The sequence below is a fragment of the Calonectris borealis genome, chromosome 29 (assembly GCF_964195595.1).
Source record: "Calonectris borealis chromosome 29, bCalBor7.hap1.2, whole genome shotgun sequence".
Classification (NCBI taxonomy): domain Eukaryota; kingdom Metazoa; phylum Chordata; class Aves; order Procellariiformes; family Procellariidae; genus Calonectris; species Calonectris borealis.
In genome coordinates, this window is record NC_134340.1 from 3,836,159 (window position 1) to 3,842,695 (window position 6,537).

The following is a 6,537-nucleotide window of genomic DNA, read 5'->3' on the forward strand; positions in this document are numbered from 1 at the left end:
ATATCTCAGCATGTTTCCTCCTCCGACATGCACTCAAAGCACATGGCGACTAGCGTGAGAGTTTCTCTGTTTCTTGTATGGTTAGCTCTCGCTAATCCCTGAAGGTTTTGACATTAAAGGTGTCTATTTTTGAAGTCCTCATTTCCTGTCATCTGTCTCTTTATTTCTTTGGTCGGCAGCAGCAGGTGAAGATAATAATATCTCGCCTTCCACCCACTGCTCCTTTTACTCTGGAGCACTTTGTGGTCTATATATACACGTACTGAATGAGGAGAGGAAGCCAGCCTCTACGCTCCACCACTTTGCAGGAGACTGCAGGTCCCCATGGGAGCAACATTCCCCGTAGGGATAAAATCCTCAGGAGCCCTGAAGAGGCTGCAAGGTTGATAGTGCTGGAGCTCCTTATAGAAACAGGATTGACTTGATCCAGTAATAAAAGGTAGCCACTTCCAGGGTGTGAAACAGCAGCTCTTTAACAGCACACAGCGATGCTACGCAACTGCCAGAAACAGTGTCACGGACACGCTGCAGGGACAGGTTTTATGATGCAGAATACAATTATCCTTTAGATTTTGGCCAACGGAGCCAATCAACAAGAATGCCATGGGGAAAGGGGGGCTTTCCTAATGGAGAGATGAGGATCTCGCTGGCTGATGACCCTTGCAGGTGAGCAGGCCCACACTTGCGCCCCAGATCCAGCCTCTTGGTACCTCCACAGTCATGAAATGGGGACAGAAGAGTCCCCAGGCCCCACCAGCAATGAGAAGGCGGTGGAGGTGATCCTGCACTAGCCCTGGGCACATGGGCACGGCAGGGAAGTGGCCCAGCACGTGGTCTTGTAGCATCACGCCAGCTCTGTCCCCACCGAGGAGTGTGGTGAGCGCCAACCCAGAGCTTTGCAGGAGGGCTCTTATTCCGACTCACTCTTTCCAACCTGCTCACTAACTTCCCAGCTGGGAAGGAGGCGATGAATTGGGCTGCAAGGGCTTTGCTCCCATGGAAAAGAAAAGCAGAGTTTCCTGGGTCTGCCTGTGAAAGGTGGATTCAAGACTCCTCACACATCATCCACCTGACAAACGCCAAAGCCCATGAGAATCATAGAGTATCTCAAGTTGGAAGGCACCCATAAGGACCATCGAGTCCAACTCCCTGCTCTTCGCAGGACTACCTAAAACTAAACCATCTGACTAAGAGCGTCACCCAGACGCCCCTTGAAGAGAGGACTTTGGCCAGAGCTCTCTGGAAAAGGTGAGCTGGACCTCCCTGAGCAGCTTGCGGAGGTCTGAAGCTCTGATTCTGGTTGGAGCAGGTATTGGGGAGACACAGCACGTCACAGCTAAGGCCACCACCTCCCTTACACGCAATGCAGATGCTTAAACTTGAGCTGCAGCCTGGCTAGGGTCCAGCAACGCGGAAGGAACGTGCACAGCGTTGAATGGGTTTGCGCCTGTTCTCCAAATTGTTCTGTACTCTGCATCCTCAACTTAATGATTGCCAAGGAAGCAAGACCTTTCGAAGACGTGCTACAGTCTGTAAGTAGAAGAGAGACCTTTCCACCCCTGACAGATTGCAGTCTGAAATAAAGAAGTGGAACGTAGGCGTGGATCCAAGCCCCACTGATGTCAACAAGAGTATTTCCATTGACGTCAGTAGACTTTGGATCGAGCCCTTAAGTTTCCTAGCATATGTCACCTGCTAAAAAAGACACCAGCGACACTGGCCAGCATTTTCAAAAGCGAGCCCAGTTTGGGCCGTTCTGCATCCAGATGCCCAACCTGGGTGGTTGGAGCAAGGGAATTCCCAGTCTGGATCAGACCTGGGGTTTGCGTACCCTGGTGGGCGGTTGTCAACAGCAGCCAGCACCAGGTCTCACAGGAAGGTGTGAGAAGTCTGAGATAATCTGCTTCTCTTGCACCCCGTCTCACCCTGATTTCTAGGAATTAGAGAAATGCCAAGGGGCATGAGGTGTAGTAGCCAAACCTGAATCTTCATTAGCAGCTGCTTCTACGTGTCATAAACCAGCCTGATCATCAGAGGTGGCCACGTTTGCCAGCTCCCAGTGTTGCAGTGAGGGCACAGAGTTGGAAGTCAGAGCTGCCAAGCCTCTAACCTGCAAACCAGAGCTCTCCAGATCAGGAGCAGGTCTTCAAAATGGCAGCAATGGTTTAAAAGCCGCCCGAATGTGCAGCTTTCCTCAGCGCGTTTCCTGTCAAATTCCGGCATGTTTTGTTAGCAAGATGTTCAGGCCAAGGCGAGAACTTCCTCCACGAAGTTCAGGGTTCGATTCGGCTTCCTCACGTTCGCAACGGCCAATGCCTTGAGCAGCGTCACCAGCAGGGAACAGGAACAGGGAAAGTGGCTGAAACGGGCACGTCTCGGTGTGGAACGCTTCCTCACATTCTTCCTCATTTGGCACGAAAAATAACCTCAAATCACAGAAAAAAAGAAATAAGCTGCCAGTGGCATTTGGGCAGCAGATGCACAGAAGCCAGATCTCTGGAGGTCCAACCCCCCCTTGTCCTCATGAAGTGGCAAACGCCACGGTTGTCAGCCTCTTACAGCCATTCCTTCTTCTCACAAATACACAAAGATTAACACTCATTCTCACCTTTACAAATACACAAGCGGCATGCTCAAAACACGAGAAATTGGCTCATAGCAGCCAAATTTAAACGCAGCTTCACTTGCCTCCTCTTAAACTTTGTACCTAGGACTGGGCAGGCCAAATACACCAGTATCATTACTCTAAAGTCTGTGTAATCCAACCAACCAGCCCGCATGGGTGGATGGAGGAAAATCACTCCTGTGTCATTCCTGGCAAGGCCTCTAGATGTCCACACAACCCAAAGTATGAGAAGACTTCGGCGGCGTCAGCAGCTCCACAGCCCAGGGGATGTCCATCCTCACCCCAAACACCGCGAAATGCTCCCGTCAAGGTTCCATCGTTTGGCCTCGTTGCCTGTGAGATCAGTGAGGGTGAAGGAGGTCTGGGAGGGGATTGCCCCCCCAGTTTTAGCCACCCAATCTGCTTCTCTCAATTAGGGATCTTGGTGTTTGGGGTGAGCATCTCCGGTGAGGATCCCCTTGCCCCCAGGCACACACACACGCGCCAGCAGGCTCAGAGTAGCTCTGGCTGCTGAAAAGTAAGAAATCTTCCTTATTTCTTTGCTCTCTCCAGCATCTGCGGCCCCGCTGGGGCCTTTCAAGGGACAATTGGATGGAGCAGAGATGGAAGCTCAGGAAATCTTTTGCTTTATGATACTTTTTCCTCCCTTCCTAACAACATATTTCAAACCCAACTGACACCAAAGGCAAAGAGGACCTAGTGGATTGGTTTGGCACAGAGATGAGCTGGATTTGTTCTTTTAGAAGATGAAAGCTCGGCTGACGGAGCCGAGAGCAGTGGGTTCCGCTGGCCCTGCCGTGCGCAGGGAGCCCAGGAGAGGTCATGCTGTCCCAGCCGGAGGAAAGAGCTGATGCAATGGAGCCTTCCTGCCCAGAGCAGATGATAGACATGGGACTTCCCAAACCCTGAATTCAAATTCCTTCTTATTTATGGATGACTGAGTTCAGTCTCCTGTCACAGGCTGTTGACACTTAGCTCTGGCTTTCCCCTTCCGCTGTTGCAAAAACACAATCTGGCCAGAAAAGAAGTGAAGAAATCCCACCATGGCAAAGAACCATCTGTCAGGGTGAGCTTTCGCATCGCACTCCTGGCAGGAGCTGGAAACTTGGGGCTCTGGGGAAAAAGTCCTCACGCCCGAGCCCTGAGATGACTTCTCCCTCTTCAGCAGGGATGGGGAAGGGGAAAAGGGGATCCCGATCTGTGCCACAAAGCATTTCAAAACAGGATGCAGCCTGCACAGCGCTACGAAGCACAGGCAGCGATGACACAAGCCATCGCTGTGGATGAAAAGCAGCAAAAAAAGCTGATTTTGGAAATGCCTAATGGGGATCTGCCCTGAGAGCTTTCCAACCCATTTCTGGTAGTTCGCTAGAAACACCTCTGTATTCCAGCCACCAGCTGTGCCCCCCTCAAGCCAGGCACCACAAACCTTAACATCCTCACCAAACGCTGTTGTTTTTATTTAGAAACTGAAACGGAGACGCTCCCCTTGCTTCACTGCCTGCTTTCAAACCTCGAAATCTCAGGCGGCCCTTTTGCTATTGAATCACTGCCGTGGCCACAGCCAAATGTGAGCAGTGAGAAGCCAAGCGTGGGACAGCGGTGGCTTTCCAGGATCCATCCAAGACCCACAGTCCCTCGTTTTCCAGCTGCAGTCACACGCACCCGATGCAATCAGCGTGGGATTTATTTCTTATTTTCCCTGTACATAAACAACCTCGCCAAAGGAAATGCCTCTTCCGCCCCGGCTCCCGCTCTCGACCGCACAACAGGCACACTCTGTCCTTTCGCTCCGGCCATTGTGAATCCCTTCGCGTCCCTCTCTTCCCCCCGCCCCCCGCCTCGAATTTGCTAGAAGCAACCATATATGGTGAAAAAATCAGAGAAAACAGCACTGAGAAGCTCCAGGGCTGCAGCCTCCGGCAGGCACCCACCAGCTCTCCCAGCAATTCAGGGGTGGCAGCCGGTTGTCTGACAGACGGGGCAAAGGACAGCCTGCCACGAGAGGAGCGGGGCTTCCCCAGGCAACGATGGGTAGCGGCTCCCGATAACCTAGATCAGGAAAAAAAAGGCTTTTATAAGCATCGGGTTTTTATTACAAGCAGGATTCAGATAGATGCTGAGAACAAGGGCAGTTTCCAGCAAAGCACAACGCGGCCGGCACGGAGTGCGGCGCTGCCCAGTTTCTGCCTTACCCAATTCCTTCTCCATAACCCAGGCAGCAGCCCCGGCTCTCAGTGAGTCACCTCAGGGCCTGGTTTCTTGCTCAGCCCAACCCTGCTGCTTTTGAACTGGGTTATCCCCAGCATATAACGTTAGTCATGCAGCTCTCCTTGCCGTCCCTCGCCCCCGGCCAGGCACACCGGGAGAGGACGAGGCCCTGGGCACTCTCCCCGTCCACCCTCAGCAGTAGCTTTGCTCTCAGTCAAGGCTGGGGGGATCCTCTAAGCACCACTGGGAAATGAGCTGAGAGGGGGGAGAATGCCTTAAAATAATTGTTTAGTGGGAGCAAGGAAGCCCCCAAGAGCTGGTCTCTGCCCAGAAATCCAAGTAGTTTCTCTCCCGATGTCCTTGTTTTTTGAAGGAGACGTGACATTTTGAAGCTTTTGTTTTTACAAGCTAAAATTCCTAAGCATTTCCAAAACCCTTGCTTAATCCAGGGTGCTGCTTGCGTGGGAAACCTTGTGAATCAAGAATCAGCCCTGAGGAAGTTACAGCTGCTTCTTCTTCTGTAGAAGGACCGGGGAGGCATTTCCAGCCAGATGGGGGTCAGGGGAGCAAAGGGCAAAAGCTGATTGACAGGTAAAGAGAAATTTGGAGAGGATTGGGGCCGTGGAACGTGCCTTGGACCATATCTTTGGCAAGTTCTTTGGCTTAGGACTCGATCGTCCTTTGACATTGCTGGAATGTGTTTTACTGTCCGAGAGCGAGCAGCCATGGCCTGGTTACATCTTCCTTGGAAAGACGGGCACCGAAGGAAACTGGAGAGGGAGAGCGTAAACACGGCTCCTAAGGGAATGCTGGGCGCAGATCCAAGCTGGGGTCTTTGGGATCAAATATCCCATAGCTGGCAAGGCTGGAAAGAGAGCTCTCCTCCTTTTGCCAAATTAGAACAAATCCACAATTCTTTGTTAATCCGGCACCTTTTTTCCTAGTGTGCCACGAGAGACAATGGGGCGAGCTTGCCGGGACCAGAAGCGGCAGGAAAAGGTGCAGTTCCTCCATTACGTACCTAATTGTGAAATAATTCTCTCACAGTAAGGAAATTTGTCCTGCAGTTTGGCGGGCGAACAGTTTATGCCCTACAGTTTATCTGGCCGGTTTATCGGTTTATACTAACAGGTGTGAATTAGCTCGGGGGGGGAGGAGAGGATGGCGGAGAAAGAAAAGCACGGTGCGTGCCAGAAACACACAGACAAACAAGCTCCAAAGGACAACGGAGACAACTTCTAACAAAAACACATCCCTTTTCCTCATTCGGGGTGGGGAGGTCTTGGAAGCCCCCGTTTTCCATTCCTGCTTTGTTGGGTGGCTCCAAAAATATTGTTTTCCCATTTCCTCCACTCCCCGTGTTTTCCTGAACTGTAAAAGCATTAACGGCTGTTAAAACCAAGGGCAAAATAGCCCCCGCCTGTCAGGGAGGAATGTATGCTCAGCAAAAATGATCCAGGAAGGAAAATTCAAGGGTTTTTCTGAGTCAAAAGCCTCCTTGGGGGACAACACAACCGTCCCCGCTCCCCAAATCCCAGCTGGAAAACAGGGACGAGGGTCCTGCCCCGAGCACGGTTTATAGGAAGGATGTCGTTCTTCACCCTCCCTTAGATCAAGGTAGACTTGTTGACGAAAAAAGTCCCCCGTTTTCTACGGCAAACAGCGAGAAACACCTAGACATTGCAGTCTTAAAAATAAAC